This window comes from Coffea arabica, chromosome 1e (genome assembly GCF_036785885.1).
Source record: "Coffea arabica cultivar ET-39 chromosome 1e, Coffea Arabica ET-39 HiFi, whole genome shotgun sequence".
Lineage (NCBI taxonomy): Eukaryota > Viridiplantae > Streptophyta > Magnoliopsida > Gentianales > Rubiaceae > Coffea > Coffea arabica.
In genome coordinates this window covers 33,204,284-33,222,100 of record NC_092311.1, presented here as the reverse complement: position 1 = coordinate 33,222,100, position 17,817 = coordinate 33,204,284, and the positions used below count along the sequence as shown (strand labels likewise).

The following is a 17,817-nucleotide window of genomic DNA, read 5'->3' as shown; positions in this document are numbered from 1 at the left end:
CCGTATGATCCGGCTTTCTCTTCTCAAATCCGTGCAAAGGAAAGAAAAGACAAGAAATTTCTCTTCTACTTTTCGTCTCTAGCCTTTTAGATGTCCAATTGATTTCTGCCACATTCCCCCAAAAATTCTTTGCTCAATCCTTATTTTCTAGGAATAAGTTAACTAATTGAGGGGATAGTTTTCTATTACAAGTCAATCTCTACCTCCCTAATCGAAAATAAAATCCAAGACAAATAGGGAAGTTCCAATAGCTATAGAACTTGAAATTTAACTTGGATTGGGAAACTGCCCAATATCAATCTCGACTATCTGGCCTTGGATGTAGGTTCCGAACGTATCGCCCTCAAATTAATTGAAAAATTGTCACTTTTAATCACGTTTAACTCCTTTTTCTACAATTAGCACCATTAACCAAATATAAGTAAAATCCGACAGTTGAAACAAAATTTGGCTAAAATCAAGGGAAAATAATTATAATTTTAGCAACAAATTATGACTTATCAATTTCCCCCACACCTAAACCATGCTTGTCATCAAGTATGAGAACAACAAATCAGATAATCAAATTCAAACAATGGTTATGCCTCAAATCATCTATTACCAAGATACACTTAAAACATATGTCAAGTATTAGTGGCAATTTTCAAAAAATATCTCTCCAGTTAGCTTCCAAGATCAAGGACTCTTTCAATTTATAACTAACTAATCTAAGAATATAAAATATTCAACCAGCATCCATAAGCAAATAGTTCGCCTATTAAGCAAAATCTCAACATTAAAATTCATGCATCAGCGGGCTAACAATTCATTCACATTTTTCACTGTTAGCATTTTTTTCTAAAATATCCCCACCTGATCGATTTTTTTTTTCATCAGGGGGGAATGCTTAGTCTTTAGCCATTTAAGCGTTTTAACGCGAACTCCGACATTGGCCAAATGAAGGAGCCCGGTTACTCAGCCATCATCACTAAAGGACCACATACTCATAGTTATCGTCACTTTTTGATGGAAAAATCAACACTTATGGTGAAGACCTCCGGTTACTAGGCAATGATACTAGTGGAGTATAGCCAAATATGATTCAAATAAACATTAAAAATAAAATTAAAGATCACACAAGCCCGCTTCATTTCTAAAATATGGAGAATTAAGATTAATAGTTGAACCAATTTGCACAAAAAATGTTAGACAAATATTTACAATACTTAGAGAAATTAACTAACAAGTGTAAAAGTCACAAAATCTCAAATATTCACCAAAAAGATACCCTTAAACTTAACAATGTCATACTTACCACCTTAGAGTGTAAAATATTAGCAATAAAAAGATTTGAGACATCTAACCATCGTTTATCAGGAATAATCACAAATATCCACAATGATAGGCAAAAATTGGATAAAATTCGACTAAGTCAAACAAAAAATTCCAACAAAAATACCTACACTTGAACTTTTTCAATAAAATACCAATATACTACTCCCTCCACACCTAAATCTTATGTTGTCCCCAATGCAAGAGATAAAGAATATAATACGAAACAAAAGGGGTAACGAAACTTCCCTGAGAACATAATGGAGGGTCTCGAGCAGCTATGGCATAGGTGAAATTGGTCAGTTCTTCCTTTTATTCTTTGTTTGAGCAGAAATGAGAACAGGCAGTGAGGGACAGAGGAGAGGGAGAGCGCCGGCGGTGAACGATGGCTAGCAGCGGGGGCTGAACGAAGACGGCGGCTGGAGCGAGCTGGGAAGGTGCTCGGTGCAGTGGCGACGGAACAGCGACGGACAGCAAGGCGGGCGAAGGCAGCAGCGGGAATGGGGGGAAAAGGGTAAGAAAGAAAGAAAATGAGAAGAAAGAAGTAGAACCATTGGTTTTTTTTTCGAATAAAAGAACCGCTGTGTTAGGCGTGGGCACACCTAACTGCCTTCGAGTCTTATGACCAACCGTCCGAAATTAAGATCTTTAAGCGTGACCACCTGGCGTGGACACGCTTAACTACTAGAGAGTCTTCTGACTAATTTTTGAAAATTGAATTCCTTAAGCGTGATCACTTGGTGTGGGCACGCCTAACTACTATAGAGTTTTCTGACCGCAGACGAAAATTGCCTTCCTTAAACATGACTATCTGGTGACGCGGGTACGTCCAACTACCAGCTTCCTGCCACAAAAGCAACAAATCACTAAATGCAACTAACACTTAACAAAAACTTCAAAAACATAAGGAAACTAAAACAAAGGCCTCAGGTTGCCTCCCAAGCAGTGCCTTCCTTTAATGGCTTTGGCTAGACATTGCCATGTTTATTCATGGGGGATAAAACCGTGCAACTCGTTTCAGTGCTTCATCTTCTATATAGTCCTGATATCCCTCGTAAATAGAGTAATCCTTGAGCCCACGAGATACGGTCTACCATGGATTAGTAGATGGCGCCAAACAAACAAGTAGTGACCTTAATTCTTCACCCACTCCTCCATCACGAGCACTTACTGGTTCGAGATATTTTGCCATTGCAATTCTTAACTTATTCCTGTTATGAAACTCAAATTCTTTTGGTATAACAAAATCAATTTCACTAACAGGAATTAAAAAATAAGAGTTATGAATATATTGATTAAGAAATGGAGGAGATGTCACCGCATTTGGAGATTGTTCATTGGATTCATTCACTTGAACCATTTGACGTTGGGATCTCATTTCTAGCACTTTAACTTTCTTTTCAACTGTATTTTTGGATCTTTCTTCTGGAGACTCTTGCAGTACCATGCAATTCGTCAGGATAATTGCACTCTCAGCTTTCTCATGGTCGATAATAGTCTGTGAGGGCAATTCATAACACATTCGAGAAGTCAATTGCGTTATCCTAGATGTCAATTGATTCACTTGATCTGCCAGGTTACGCATGCTCGCTTGTGTCTCCTAATAAAAATCCATTGTCTCCTGTTGAAGTTGATGTGTGTTAACAGCTAGTGTTAACAGCTAGTTGATGTGTGTTAACAGCTATTGATTTTATCACTTTTTCAAGAGACATAGCTGACATGGATGATGGCTGTTGAGACTCTTGTTGTTGAAAATCCATTGGCCTGGTTGCGTAACTAAAATTTGAATCATCCCACCATCCTTGATCATACCCGTTTGAATAAGGGTCATACCACGTTTGATATTGAGGTAAAAATTTTTCAAAAGTACCGATTGGAGCACATAGACCATTTTGAAATGCATGGCATATGTCGGTTGAGTGATCTAAGGCAAAATAAGTTCCACAATTTGCAACAACCCATTGATCATTAGAAAAAGCACGATCCTCATAATTTCTTCTAGAAATAAAATTCAATCTATCACCAAATACGGAATGTTAGCAGCCATAAACTATATATTAAAAAAAATTATGAGAAAAATAAAAAAAATAAAAACAAGATGAATTCAAAACGAAATTAATTAATCAGGCACCAGTCCCCGGCAATGGGGCCAAAAATTAACTGGTGTCGAAACTGTGCAATAATAATAAATAAAACCTAATTACCACTAAAAGTAGTCAATAATAAATTTTAGGTACTGGAGCAGGGACTCTAGGTGTGCAATGGGTTACTTGATTCACCCTGTTTTCGAAAGAGTTTGCTTAATCCGATATACCCAAATTAATTATCTGACTAAATTCACTAACTAGTAGACAGTGGCAAGCAGGGTCGTCTTCTCAGGGACTGGGGAGAAATTTATTTCTTTTCGAGTCAAGATAAATGGGGGGTTTGGGATTAAATGCTAATTAACTAAATAAATCAAATGCGAAAAATAATTAATTGACATAAATAATTGGGAAAACTCTAGCCAAAAATACACATCAGAAATGGTTCATGCACTGATCATCGATTCAAGTATAATTCCAACATTTTTAAATAGATTAGTTATAGTTGTCATGCACGCGATAAACAACCAACCTTTCTTTAATTTCTCGATAGTTAAGGCACGACCATTAACTATTTCTCTAACCCGAAAACAACCCTAGGTACGACCGTAGGATTTAATTTCTAGATTGTATTAATAATTAGAAAGATCCAATTCTAACTAACAAACACGCTACGAGGGTTTGTTTAATTTAGATCGTATGTTTCCCTGACATAAAATCAATTACGCCAGTTGTTACTGAGATGGGGATAATCGGACAATTACGAATTTAATTACCCCTAATTAGCAAAATAACCCATATGAATAATTAATTATTGCGCACTAATCAATCATACACAAGAGTTATAACAATAATTAAAAGCAGAAAACATACAAATACAAATAAATGAAGGGAATAGTTAAAATAATTTAGATCTCACAGTTATTATTGAACCAAATCTTCAATTGTCCCGTTGACTAGAAAACAGAGATTTTGAAACTCACCCTCAAGGGAAATCCGCAGGACTTCCTTGATAACCATTGGTTCCTTCTCCAAAAACTAACAACAGAAGACTAAGAAAAGAAACAAGTCCCGACCGTCCCTCCCATTTCCTATTTTGTAGTTTCCTAAGGAAAGCCAACTCCTCCCGAATCTGTTGCTGGCCGAACTCTTAATTATGCAGGATCTTGTTTTCTCTTCTCAAATCCGTGCAAAGAAAAGAAAAGACAAGAGATTTCTCTTCCACTTTTCGTCTCTAGCCTTTTAGATGTCCAATTGATTTCCGCCTGAATCCCCCAAAAATCCTTTGCTCAATCCCTATTTTCTAGGAATAAGTTAACTAATTGAGGGGATAGTTTTCTATTACAAGTCAATCTCTACCTCCCTAATCGAAAAAAAAATCCAATACAAATACGGAAGTACCAGTAGCTATAGAACTTGAAATTTGACTTGGATTGGGAAATTGCCCAATATCAATCTCGACTTTCTGGTCTTGAATGTAGGTCCCGAACGTACCACCCTCAAATTAATTAGAAAATTTCCACTTTTAATCACGTTTAGCTTCTTTTCCTACAATTAGCACCATTAACCAAATATAAGTAAAATCCGACAGTTGAGACAAAATTTGGCTCAAATCAAGAGAAGAATAATTATAAATTTAGCAACAAATTATAACTTAACAATTTTCCCACACCTAAATCATGTTTGTCCTCAAGCACGAGAACAACAAATCAGATAATCAAATTCAAACAATGGTTATGCCTCAAATCTTCTATTGCCAAGATACAATTAAAACATATGTCAAGTATTAGTGGCAATTTTCAAGAAATATCTCTCCAGTTAGCTTCCAAGATCAAGGACTCTTTCAATTTATAACTAACTAATCAAAGAATATAAAATATTCAATCAACATCCAGAAGCAAATGGTTCGACTATTAAGCAAAATCTCAATATTAAAATTCATGAATCAGCGGGTTGACAATTAATTTACATTTTTCACTATAAGCACTTTTTTCTAAAATATCCCCACACTTGATTGATTTTTTTTTCGTCAGGGGGGAATGTTTAGTCTTTAGTCATTTAAGCGTTTTGATGCGAACTCTGACATTAGCCAAATGAAGGAGCCAGGTTACTCAGCCATCAACGCTAAAGGACCACATACTCATAGTTATCATCACTTTTTGGCGCGAAAATCAACGCTTATGGTGAATACCTCCGGTTACTAGGAAATGATACTAGCGGAGTATAGCCAAATATGATTCAACTAAACATTAAAAATAAAATTAAAGATCGTACAAGCCCGCTTCATTTCTAAAATATGGAGAACTAAGATTAATAGTTGAACCAATTTGCACAAAAAATGCTAGTCAAATATTTACAATACTTAGAGAAGTTAACTAACAAGTGTAAAAGTCACAAAATTTCAAATATTCACCAAAGAGATACCGTTAAAATTAACAATGTCATACTTAACACCTTAGAGTATAAATTCTTAGCAATAAAAAGATTTGAGACATCTAACCATCGTTTATCAGGAATAATCACAAATATGCACAAAGATAGGCAAAAATTGGATAAAATTTGACTAAATCAAACAAAAAATTCCAACAAAAATACCTACATTTGCACTTTTTCAATAAAATACCAATATAATACTCCCCCACACCTAAATCTTACGTTGTCCCCAATGTAAGAGATAAAGAATATAATACGAAACAAAAGGGGTAACGAAACTTCCCTGAGCATGTAATGGAGGGTCTCGAGCAGCTATAGCATAGGTGAAATTGGTCGGTTCTTTCTTTTATCCTTTGTTTGAGCAGAGATGAGAACAGGCAGTGAGGGACTGAGGAGAGGGAGAGCGCCAGCGGTGAACGATGGCTAGCAGCGGGGGCTGAATGAAGACGGTGGCTGGAGCGAGTTGGGAAGGTGCTCGGTGCAGTAGTGACGGACAACAAGGCGGGCGAAGGCAGCAGCGGGAAATGGGGGAAAAGGGAAAGAAAGAAAGAAAAAGAGAAGAAAGAAGTAGAACCATTGGTTTTTTTTTTTGAATAAAGGAACCCCTATGTTAGGCGTAGGCACGCCTAACTGCCTTCGAGTCTTCTGACCAACCGTCTGAAATTAAGATCCTTAAACGTGACCATTTGGCATGGGCACACCTAAATACTAGAGAGTCTTCTAACCAATTTTTGAAAATTGAGTTCCTTAGGCGTGACCACTTGGGGTGGGCACGCATAACTACTATAGAGTTTTCTGACCGCAGACGAAAATTGCCTTCCTTAAGCGTGACCATCTGGCGTGGGCACGTCTAACTATTGGAGAGTCTTCTGACTGCAGAAAAATACTTGCATTCCTCAGGCGTGCCTATTAGACGCGGACACGTCCAACTATCTGCTTCCTGCCACAAAGGCAACAAATTACTAAATGCAACTAACATTTAGCAAAAACTCCAAAAACATAAGGAAACTAAAACAAAAGCCGTGGGTTGCCTCCCAAGCAGCACCTTTCTTTAAAGTCTTTGGCTAGATATTGTAATGTTTATTCATAGAGGATATAACCATGCAGCTCGTTTCAATGCTTCATCTTCTATGTAGTCCTGATATTCCTCGTAAATAGAGTAATTTTTGAGCCCACGAGGTACGGTCTTCTATGGATTAGTAAATGGCGCCAAACAAACAAATAGTGACCTTAATTCTTCGCTCGCTCCTCTATCAAGAGCATTACTGGTTCGAGATATTTTGCCATTGTAACTCTTAACTTATTCCTGTCATGAAACTCAAAATCTTCTGGTATAACAAAATCAATTTCACTAACAGGAATTAAAGAATAAGAGTTAGAAAAATATTGATTAAGAAATGGAGAAAATGTCACCGCATTTGGAGATTGTTCACTGGATTCATTCACTTGAACTATTTGACGTTGGGGTCTTATTTCTTGCACTTCAACTTTCTTTTCAACTGCATTTTTAGATCCTTCTTCTTGAGACTCTTGCAGTACCATGTAATTCGTCAGGATAATTGCACTCTCATATTTCTCATGGTCGATAAAAGTCTGTGAGGGCAATTCTTCACACATTCGAGAAGTCAATTGCATTATCCTAGATGTCAATTGATTCACTTGATCTGCCAGGTTACGCATGCTCGCTTGTGTCTGCTGATAAAAATTCATTGTCTCTTGATGAAAATCCATTGTCTCCTGTTGAAGTTGATGTGTGTTAGCAGCTATTGATTTTATCATTTCTTCAAGAGACATACCTGACATGGATGATGGCTGTTGAGACTCTTGCTGTTGAAAATCCATTGGCCTAGTTGCATAACTAAAATTGGAATCATCCCACCATCCTTGATCATACTTGTTTGAATAAGGGTCATACCACGTTTGATATTGAGGTGAAAATTTTTTAAAAGTATCAATTGGAGTACTTAGACCATCTTAAAATGTATGGCATATGTCGGTTGAGTGATCTAAGGCAAAATAAGTTCCACAATTTGCAACAGCCCATTGATCATTAGAAAAAGCACGAGCCTCATAACTCCTTCTGCTAATAAAATTCAGTCTATCACCAAAATACGGAATGTTAGCAGCCATAAACTATATATAAAAAAAATTGAGAAAAATAAAAAAATAAAAACAAGATGAAATCAAAACGAAATAAATTAATCTTGCACTAGTCCCCGGCAACGGCGCCAAAAATTGACAGGTGTCGAAACTGTGCAATAAAATTAAATAAAATATAATTACCACTAAAAGTAGTCAATAATCAATTTTAGGTACTGGAGCAGGGACTCTAAGTGTGCAATGGGTTACTAGATTCACCCTATTTCTGAAGAGTTTGCTTAATCTAATATACCCGAATTAATTATCTGACTAAATTCACTAACTAGTAGACAGTGGCAAGAAGGGTCGTCTTCTCAGGGAATGGGGAGAAAAATTTATTTCTTTTCGAGTCAAGATAAATGGGGAGTTTGGGATTACATGCTAATGAACTAAATAAATCAAATGCGAAAAATAATTAATTGACAGAAATAATTGGAAAAACTCTAGCCAAAGATACACTTCAGAAATGGTTCATGCACTGATCATCGATTCAAGTATAATTCCAACATTTATTAATAGATTGGTTATAGTTGTCATGCAAGCGATAAACAACCAACCTTTTCTTAATTTCTCGATAGTTAAGGCACGACAGTTAAATATTTCTCTAACCCGGAAACAACCCTAGGTACGACCGTAGAATTTAATTTCTAGATTGCATTAATAATTAGAAAGACCAAATCCTAACTAACAAACATGCTACGAGGGTTTGTCTGAGTTAGATCATATGTTTTCCTGACATAAAATCAATTACGCCAGTTGCTACTGAGACAGAGATAATTGGACAATTATGGATTTAATTACCCTTAATTAGCAAAATATCCTATATGAATAATTAATTATTGCGCACCAATCATTCATACACAAGAGCTATAACAATAATTAAAAGCAGAAAACATACAAATACAAATAAATGAAGGGAATAGTCAAAATAATTTGGATCTCACAGTTATTGTTGAACCAAATCTTCAGTTGTCCCGTTGACTAGAAAACGGAGATTCAGCTACACATCCTCAAGGGAAATCCGCAGGACTCCCTTGATAACCATTGGTTCCTTCTCCAAAAACTAACGAAAGAAGACCAAGAAAAGAAACAAGTCCCGGCCGTCCCTCCCAATTCCGATTTTGCAGTTTCCTAAGGAAAGCCAACTCCTCCCGAATTTGTTGCTGGCCGAACTCTTAATTACGTAGGATCCGGCTTTCCCTTCTTAAATCCGTGCAAAGGAAAGAAAAGACAAGAAATTTCTCTTCTACTTTTCGTCTCTAGCCTTTTAGATATCCAATTGATTTCCGCCTCAATCCCCCATAAATCCTTTGCTCAATCCCTATTTTCTAGGAATAAGTTAACTAATTGAGGGGATAGTTTTCTATTACAAGTCAATCTTTACCTCCCTAATCGAAAATAATATCCAATACAGATAGGGAAGTTCCAGTAGCTATAGAACTTGAAAGTTGACTGGATTGGGAAACTGCCCAATATCAATCTCGAGTTTCTGGCCTTGAATGTAGGTCCCGAACATACCACCCTCAAATTAATTAGAAAATTACCACTTTTAATCACGTTTAGCTTCTTTTCCTACAATTAGTACCATTAACCAAATATAAGTAGAATCCGCCAGTGAGAAGAATAATTATAAATTTGGCTAAAATCAAGAGAAGAATAATTATAAATTTAGCAACAAATTATGACTTATCAATTTCCCCCACACCTAAATCATGCTTGTCCTCAAGTATGAGAACAACAAATCAGATAATCAAATTCAAACAATTGTTATGCCTCAAATTTTCTATTGCCAAGATACAATTACAACATATGTCAAATATTAGGGACAATTTTCAAGAAATATCTCTCCAGTTAGCTTCCAAGATCAAGGACTCTTTCAATTTATAACTAACAAATCTAAAAATATAAAATATTCAACCAGCATCCATAAGCAAATGGTTCGACTATTAAGCAAAATCTCAATATTAAAATTCATGAATCAGCGGGCTAACAATTCATTCACATTTTTCACTATTAGCACTTTTTTTTTAAAATATCCCCACACTTGATTGATTTTTTTTTCGACAGGGGGGAATGTTTAATCTTTAGCCATTTAAGCGTTTTGATGCGAACTCCGACATTGGCTAAATGAAGGAGTCCGGTTACTCAACCATCATCGCTAAAGGACCACATACTCATAGTTATCGTCACTTTTTGACGCGAAAATAAAAACTTATGGTGAAGACCTCCGGTTACTAGGCAACGATATTGGCGGAGTATAGCCAAATATGATTCAAATAAATATCAAAAATAAAATTAAAGATCACACACGCCCGCTTCATTTCTAAAATATGGAGAACTAAGATTAATAGTTGAACCAATTTACACAAAAAATGCTAGTCAAATATTTACAATACTTAGATAAATTAACTAACAAGTGTAAAAGTCACAAAATCTCAAATATTCACCAAAGAGATACCCTTAAAATTAACAATGTCTTACTTAACACCTTAGAGTGTAAAATCTTAGCAATGAAAAGATTTGAGACATCTAACCATCGTTTATCAGGAATAATCACAAATATGCATAAATATAGGCAAAAATTGGATAAAATTCGACTAAGTCAAACAAAAAATTCCAACAAAAATACCTACACTTGCACTTTTTCAATAAAATATCAATATACTACTCCCCCCACACCTAAATCTTATGTTGTCCCCAATGTAAGAGATAAAGAATATAATACGAAACAAAAGGGGTAACAAAACTTCCCTGAGCACGTAATGGAGGGTCTCGAGCAGCTATGGCATAGGTGAAATTGGTCGATTCTTCCTTTTATCCTTTGTTTGAGCAGAGATGAGAACAGGCAGTGAGGGACTGAGGGGAGGGAGAGCACCGGCGGTGAACGATGGCTAGCAGCGGGGGCTGAACGAAGACGGCGGCTGGAACGAGTTGGGAAGGTGCTCGGTGCGGTGGCGACGGAGCAGCGACGGACAGCAAAGCGGGCGAAGGCAGCAGCGGGAAAGGGGGGAAAAGGGAAAGAAAGAAAGAAAAAGAGAAGAAAGAAATAGAACCATTGGTTTTTTTTTTTTTTGAATAAAGGAACCCCTATGTTAGGCGTGGGCACGCCTAACTGCCTTCGAATCTTCTGACCAACCGTCTGAAATTAAGATCCTTAAGCGTGACCACTTGGCGTGGGCACGCCTAACTGCTAGAGAGTCTTTTGACCAATTTTCAAAAATTGAGTGCCTTAGGCATGACCACTTGGGGTGGGCATGCCTAATTACTATAGAGTTTTCTGACCGCAGACGAAAATTGCCTTCCTTAAGTGTGACCATCTGGCGTGGGCACATCTAACTATTGGAGAGTCTTTGGACCGCAGAAAAATACTTGCATTCCTTAGGCGTGCCTACTAGATGCGGGCACATTCAACTACCAGCTTCCTGCCGCAAAAGTAACAAATCACTAAATGCAACTAACACTTAATAAAACTCCAAAAACATAAGGAAACTAAAACAAAGGCCTTGGGTTGCCTCCCAAACAGCGCCTTTCTTTAATGTCTTTGGCTAGACATTATCATGTTTATTCATGGGGGATAAAATCGTGCAGCTCGTTTCAGTGCTTCATCTTCGATGTAGTCCTGATATTCCTTGTAAATAGAATAATCCTTGAACCCACGAGGTACGGTCTTCCATGGATTAGTAGATGGCGCCATACAAACAAGTGGTGACCTTAATTCTTCACTCACTCCTCCGTCACGAGCACTTATTGGTTCGAGATATTTTGCCATTCCAACTCTTAACTTATTCCTGTCATGAAACTCAAAATTTTCTGTTATAACAAAATCAATTTCACTAACAGGAATTAAAGAATAAGAGTTAGGAAAATGTTGATTAAGAAATGGAGGAGATGTCACCTCATTTGGAGATTGTTCGCTGGATTCATTCACTTGAACCATTTGACGTTGGGGTCTCATTTCTTGCAATATAACTTTCTTTTCAACTGCATTTTTAGATCCTTCTTCTTGAGAGTCTTGCAGTACCATGTAATTCGTCAGGATAATTGCACTCTCATTTTTCTCATGGTCGATAATAGTCTGTGAGGGTAATTCTTCACACATTCGAGAAGTCAATTGTATTATCCTAGATGTCAATTGATTCACTTGATCTGCTAGATCACGCATGCTCGCTTGTGTCTCCTGATAAAAATTCATTGTTTTTGATGAAAATCCATTGTCTCCTGTTGAAATTGATGTGTGTTAGCAGCTATTGATTTTATCATTTCTTCAAGACAGATACCTGACATGGATGATGGCTGTTGAGACTCTTGCAATTGAAAATCCATTAGCCTAGTTCCATAACTAAAATTGGAATCATCCCACCATCCTTGATCATACCCGTTTGAATAAGGGTTATACCACATTTGATATTTAGGTAAAAAAATTTTAAAAGTATCGATTAGAGCACTTAGACCATCTTCAAATGCGTGGCATATGTCGGTTGAATGATTTAAAGCAAAATAAGTTTCACAATTTGCAACAACCCATTGATCATTACAAAAAGCACGAGTCTCATAACTCCTTCTACAAATAAAATTCAGTCTATCACCAAAATACGGAATGTTAGCCGCCATAAACTATATATAAAATAATTAAGAGAAAAACAAAAAAAATAAAAACAAGATGAAATCAAAACGAAATAAATTAATCAGGCACCAGTCCCCGGCAACGGCGCCAAAAATTGACAGCTGTCGAAACTGTGCAATAATAATAAATAAAACCTAATTACCACTAAAAATAGTCAATAATCAATTTTAAGTACTGGAACAGGGACTCTAGGTGTACAATGGGTTATTTGATTCACCCTGTTTCCGAAGAGTTTGCTTAATCCGATATACCTGAATTAATTATCTGACTAAATTCACTAACTAGTAGACAGTGGCAAGCGGGGTCGTCTTCTCACGGATTGGGGAGAAATTTATTTCCTTTCGAGTCAAGATAAATGGGGGGTTTGGGATTAAATGCTAATGAATTAAATAAATCAAAGAGTTAATCTTTCCTACACCGTCAGTGTAAACCTATTTTACACTGACGGCTCACCATATTGCGCCACCTCATTAATGAAAATTGGCAACCTGTTATAACCTGTAACCATTACCTATTATCAAATAAAAATAGGTTATTCACCTCTTTTTCTGCCTCTTCCTTCTCTTTCTATTGTATTCTCGATTTGCAACCAAATTCCTCCGCTGATCAACTCAAAATTGGGATCACAGGTTAGACTTCTTTAATCTCTCTCTCTCTCTTTTTTATATGTATGATGTCTTTTATAAACCCACTTTTACTTAATTTTTACAAAGTGTAAACCCTAATTCAATATTTGTTCAAGAATCGATTTTGTAGTATAAAATAAAGATGAAATAAATATGTCAAAAAATAAGAAAAATTAACTAAGTTCCTCTTTATATTGCAAAATTATAGTGTAGGTCGATTCCAGCCATGCTAGTGGAAATTCTTATTAAATCTGTTTTGAATATAAATATAACAATATAATGACATTCTAGATAAATATAACAATATAATGACATTCTAGATAAATATAACAATATAATGACATTCTAGTTAAAACTAACATTCTGGTCAAGTCACTTAAAGTGGACAAATATTCTGGTCAAATATTTGAAGTGGACAAGTGAACATGTATCAATGAAAAGATAAATACATCAAACTATCACTCTACTTAAGTAATCTGAACTTGGACAAGCAAACTTGATAACAAACTATCATTCTAGTAAAGTAATCTAAACATCTAAACAGTACACGTGAATGAATGAAAAGATAATTCATCAAACTACCAGGCTCTAAAGAAGAGCATTTATTGCTCTTAACAGTCCACTCAATTCTTTACTTTGGGACACGTACTTCTATTGTGCCCCTTCTCTTTGCAACAAGAGCATTTATTAATTTTACGAGACTTTTCTAAACCACCCTTCATCCGTAAGGTGCGAGGACGCCCTTTTGATGCAACTGTCACGGGATTGAATAGAGTTATACTCTTCTGAGATGTTTGACCTTGAGTGAGATCATGAATTTCAGAATGTGAGTCAACTTGAGAAATAGATAAACTACTGTCTTGCTCATTTTCGTAGGGCAAATCATCAAGTTTGTCAGATAATGCTTGCAACCCTTGAAGTGCAACTCTGCAATATTGAGTATGGTGTCAAATCAGGTTAAAAATTTCACTGTCATTTAAAAAAAAAAAAAGTAGAGGTACTATGCAAACCTGTGGTGTTTTGCAGATCTTGAAGCTTTCTCTGAAATGCCAAGTGAACGAACCATTATGTCATTAAACCACATGCTTGAATTTCTTAGCGGCTCAGCTTGGTGAAGTTTTTCAGAAAAATCCCCCTCATCTCGTCCACAAATAGCACTCATTGTCCAACGATCCAACAAATAATGCATTGGAAGTGAATGAATTTGTTTCTTTATAAACACCATCAGCGCATGTTTACAAAGAATCCCCACAAATTCAAACTTGTGACAAGAGCACTCAACTTTTTGTTCAACAATATTTAGAATTACAATATATGAGGGAAATTCCTTTTGACACTCATGTACCCTATATTTGTAAACTCCATCTTTCATAGTTATTTTCTCAGAAACATATTTCTGGGATTCCAGTAATTCATCTTGAAACATTCTGAAAATTTTTCGTGTATACACTTTGGCTGCTTCAACTTCCATAGGGTACAGAGTTTTCAAAATTGGTTTCGTATTCTTTGTCTTAAAATTTTTTTCTTTTTCTTTATCATACCTTGCCTCAATAGCCCTATCATATTGAGTCACAAATTTACTCATAGCTATGCTAGAATTCAGATAGTCTTTGAAAAACTTATTCATACTCTCACTTCTTTGGGTAGTTGACATACCTGGACAAAACAGTAGCAATTACACAAAAGTAAATAATTATATAATAAAAAAAATTAATTATCACTATCCTAAGATTTAAAGTCTAAGTCAAATTTTATTTTTTTAACCAAGAAAGAATAAGGTACATACCTGCGCAAAAACTAGCACGCACAAAAGCAGGAACCCATCTTTCACGAATTGAATATACCTTTTGTATCCATGTATTATTTTGCAACTTGTACTTCTCAATTAACTCAGTCCAAGCCATTTCAAACTCTTCTGGAGTGATAGTGTCATGAATGCATTTTGAGAAATGATACTTGAAATCATTGTTTTGGTGATAAATATGGCTAAGTGTCTCTGGAAATTTTTTCTCAATATGCCACATACAAAAATGATGTGTACTCTGAGGTAAAACTCTAGCAACAGCATTTGTTATCGCAGTGCCTTGGTCTGTAATGACAGTTTTAGGAGGGCACCCAAGCATTGCTTCTAACCAAGTTTGCAACAACCAAACAAACGATTCTTCGGTTTCATCCCAAAGCAGAGCACCTCCAAACAAAATTGACTGGTAATGATGATTAACTCCAGTTAATGGAACAAAAGGCATCTTATATTTATTTGTCAGGTATGTAGGGTCAAATGTAACCACATCACCAAAGTGTTTATATAATGACCTTGACTTAGCATCAGCCTAAAAACAATTAGCAAGGCGACCCTCTATATCTACTTGAATGGCATAAAAGAAACCAGGATTCTCAGATTGTCGCTTCTGAAAATATTGCAGCATTAACTGTGCATCTCCTTTTTCTAGTTCCTTGTGTCTTTTTGTACTCAAATAGTTACAAACATCATGATCAGTGACATTCAAGTTTCCAATTCCCCCAACTTGAGTTGCTAAAACAGAGACAATCTTGTTTGGGCGAACACCAGATTGGTCTAGCATATCAATCAAATTCTTTTGGGCCACACTTTTTTTCCTTTTTGAACGTAAAAAATTTTTGCTATAAGGAGAGGCAAGTACATGATTATGTTCTAAAACAAGTCTAGCAATAATCCACTTACCCTCTTCCTTTTGGGATACATACACCAATGCTTTGCATCCTTGTCTTGTTTTATCCCGTGGCATATCAGCTTTAGAATCTTTTTTGGAGCGAAATCCTTCTTTGGAACAAACAAATTCTTGTCCAATTATCGATTTATCGCTCCTTGATTTCGTGATACGATTTCTTCGCACACTAAAACCTTTATTGTGTGCATAGTTAGAGTAACACTTAAAGGCATCATCCAATGATTCAAATTCCATTCCAACATATAAGTTCACCTCTTTTCTAGGTTCAATCTGTTCATTAGTAGAATCTTCAGGCATAGATCCATGTGCAGCGTCATGGTCAAATTGATCTTGTTCCATAGGACATTCAATACCAAGTTCACGTTCCATACGACATTCAGTACCCATTGTTTTTCCGAAAGATGCAACCACAATACCAAACTAGAGACACAAGTTTCACACAATTGTCAATAAACATGACAATTAAAACTACCACTCTTGAAATATTCAAAACAGATTTTGCAATATAAAGAGGAACTTAGTTAATTTTTCTTATTTTTTGACATATTTATTTCATCTTTCTTTTATACTACAAAATCGATTCTTGAACAAATATTGAATTAGGGTTTACACTTTGTAAAAATTAAGTAAAAGTGGGTTTATAAAAGACATCATACATATAAAAAAGAGAGAGAGAGAGAGATTAAAGAAGTCTAACCTGTGATCCCAATTTTGAGTTGATCAGCGGAGGAATTTGGTTGCAAATCGAGAATACAATAGAAAGAGAAGGAAGAGGCAGAAAAAGAGGTGAATAACCTATTTTTATTTGATAATAGGTAATGGTTACAGGTTATAACAGGTTGCCAATTTTCATTAATGAGGTGGCGCAATATGGTGAGCCGTCAGTGTAAAATAGGTTTACACTGACGGTGTAGGAAAGATTAACTCTAAATCAAATACGAAAAATAATTAATTGACAGAAATAATTGAAAAAACTCTAGCCAAAGATACACTTCAGAAATGGTTCATGTACTGATCATCGATTCAAGTATAATTCCAACATTTATTAATAGATTGGTTATAGTTGTCATGCACGCGATAAACAACCAACCTTTCCTTAATTTGTCGATAGTTATGGCATGACCGTTAACTATTTCTCTAATCCGGAAACAATCCTAGGTACGACCATAGGATTCAATTTCTAGATTGCATTAATAATTAGAAAGACCTAATCCTAACTAACAAACACGCTATGAGGGTTTGTTTAACTTAAATCGTATGTTTCCCTGACATTAAACCAATTACGCCAGTTGCTACTGAGATGGAGATAACCAGACAATTACGGATTTAATTACCCCTAATTAGCAAAATAACCTATGTGAAAAATTAATTATTGCTCACTAATCAATCATACACAAGAGTAATAACAATAATTAAAAGCAGAAAACATACAAATACAAATAAATGAAGGGAATAGTTAAAATAAATTAGATCCCACAGTTATTGTTGAACCAAATCTTCAGTTGTTCCGTTGACTAGAAAACGGAGATTTAGCTACACATCCTCAAGGGAAATCCGCAGGACTCCCTTGATAACCATTGGTTCCTTTTCCAAAAACTAACGAAAGAAGACCAAGAAAAGAAACAAGTCCCGACCGTCCCTCCCAATTCCTATTTTGTAGTTTCCTAAGGAAAGCCAACTCCTCCCGAATTTGTTGCTGGCCGAACTCTTAATTACGTAGGATCCGGCTTTCTCTTCTTAAATGCGTGCAAAGGAAAGAAAAGACAAGAAATTTCTCTTCTACTTTTTCGTCTCTAACCTTTGAGATGTCCAATTGATTTCCGCCTCAATCCCCCCAAAATCCTTTGCTCAATCCCTATTTTCTAGGAATAAGTTAACTAATTGAGGGGATA

The 17,817-nt window shown here is 35.9% G+C and overlaps 1 pseudogene; it reads right to left on the bottom strand.

Moving 5' to 3' along the window:
* Positions 1-13,840: 13,840 nt before the first annotated feature.
* LOC140009275 (protein FAR1-RELATED SEQUENCE 5-like) lies at positions 13,841-16,849 on the bottom strand (annotated as a pseudogene).
* Between the last annotated feature and the right edge of the window lie 968 nt (positions 16,850-17,817).